Here is a 2,349-nt window from a genome sequence, read left to right as displayed (position 1 = left end):
TCCAAAAATTAGCCACTGGGAACCATATGGGTCAGATAGGAATACAATCCAGCATAGTCTTATGAATGAATCAGAGCCTCGTCACTGAAAGCCAGATACTGCAAACCAGAGGGCTGGCCGGAATCAGATACAGCGTATGTCGTGACAGATATGCATTAGAACAAGGTAAAATAAATGGAGAGTTTGACTTCAGGTTTCTTCTGAAAACTCATCCATTTGTGTTTTTAAATGAATGTTAGTATGGGTTCATAATTATATTTTTCAAGAACTGAGGACCAGAAAGGATTACATTATGTGGGCTTTGACTTCCTAAGCAGTATAAACTCAAATTTCTTTTTTTTCTCAAGAAACAGATATTATTTTTGGAATCCATTAGATCCTGGGGATACTGTAATTTGAAAAGACAAAAATAAAATTTGGTACTTATTTAATTCCTTGGGATTTTTATTTGAAAATATAGTCATAAAACTTTGTAGCTTTTTAGTATTTATTCTTGTTTTTATTTGTTTATGCAGCTGATTTTGCAATTATTTCTTCCCCTTGAATGATGTCAGCTTAAAAAGGAATGACGACCGCAGTGTTGGAACCATGCGGTCTCCTCTCATCAGAGATGTGTTCATTCATATAGAGAGAAGGTGACTCAAACATAAAGAAAGTTGTAAAGACAGACCAGCGGGTGATTTAGTCCCTGTTGTATGTAGGTTTGCTATGAGTTAGAACCAACTCGGTGACTCCTGCTTCTCTTCTCCGCAAACCTCACTGTTCACCTTCTGTCTGCGTTGAAGTGGATCCCCTAACCTCTTCACATCCTTTCATCTTCCTTTCTCTCCGTGAAAATAATTTGACCTTGAGTCCACTTTCTGGTCACATATGAGTCCTCAAAAACCCTTCGATTACACTTCTCTGGACATTGGTCCTTAGCCAGCACAATCAAAGGTGAGAGCCCCTTGCTGTTAGTTAGTTGTCTTGCAGGACTCCTTCATCCCCTCCTCAGTTTGTCGCCTAAACACTTTCGGTGAGATTATCTAAAATACAAATACAAATACACACATATAGTTGATCTGCTATTTCCTAAAAATATTGTGACACAAATATATCATTTACCCTTCATTTTAGTGATGCAAAGACTTTGTAATTTCAGTCTCACAGAAACAATAACTAAGTTCAAAGTACCAGTAATGCTATAGTTATAATAGCTATTGCATACTAGACATAATAAAATTGAACTACCTATTTCCCTCAAAAAAGAAGCTTCTTCTTTGACCTTACAATTCTTTACTTACAATATTTACTCCAATGCTTCTTCGCTTATTTATTCCATGACCTTGAAATTTGGTTTGCACTCACATTCATACTATCTAGAGTAAATAAAATAATAAAATATCAGGTGTAAGCAGTTCCTTATCTACAAACACAGTTATGCTCTGAAAACTCTTCCCTCCAAATGGAGGTTCATATTCCTCTGGGAGCAAAAATTGACCAGAATTAATATGAACCTAGTTATAGTCCCTCTTTTTCATTATTTACTGTGTACATATATGTATTTTATTTCAGAAATATATGCTGGATCATAGGCTATAACTCTACTTTCTAATGGGGATATTCAAAAGATCTGGTATGTGCTCTCTGCCATGGGTGTTGTTAATACTTTTAGCCTCTGACTCATGTATCTGCTCCGTGCAGTTTTCTTGGAAGTTATCTTAATGGAAGCAGTTAGCCAGATCTTATTTCCATGGAGTGTATGTGAACCACCAACCTTTGGGTAGACTGTCACAGATCCTGCGAGCCATGCAAGCTCCCTAGGCATTGTATTACTCATTAGAAAATCAAAATCATTCTAAATTATCTGGTATACACATCTGACCTTAAGTATTTAGCTTAAGCAATCGTGGATCTGTGGTAATGTACATTTCACTGTAAATCACTGCACACAGGATCTTGCCTCTTCACCCACCAGCTCAATGTCTGGCTCAACAAATCGATCACTTAAAATATTTTAAAGAAAGAAAGTTGACGTAAAGCATCTTTTGAAAAACAGCTCACTGACATCAAGTCAATGCTGACTAAGAGGGACATTACAGGATGGAGGGGGACTGCCCAATGACTTTCTGAGACCCTAAGTCTTGACAGGAACAGAAAGCCTTGCTCCTAGAGAGCCGCTGGCAGTTTTGCATTGCTGGCCTTTTAGTTGGCAGCCCAGTGTGCAACCACCAGGCCACTGGGCTCTTTAACAACATCAGCCGTTGTTGTAGGCACCCTCAAATGTTATGCTTTTAATCCTTGCCACACTGGCTGAAATATCCACTCATCTCAAAGGAGAACTCAGTCAGAAAGAGGTGGAATAATTTA

The sequence above is a fragment of the Echinops telfairi genome, unplaced genomic scaffold (assembly GCF_000313985.2).
Source record: "Echinops telfairi isolate 266 unplaced genomic scaffold, ASM31398v2 ScPeMD7_7468;HRSCAF=8506_0, whole genome shotgun sequence".
In the NCBI taxonomy this organism is placed as follows: domain Eukaryota; kingdom Metazoa; phylum Chordata; class Mammalia; order Afrosoricida; family Tenrecidae; genus Echinops; species Echinops telfairi.
Note: the sequence above shows the minus strand (reverse complement) of the source record.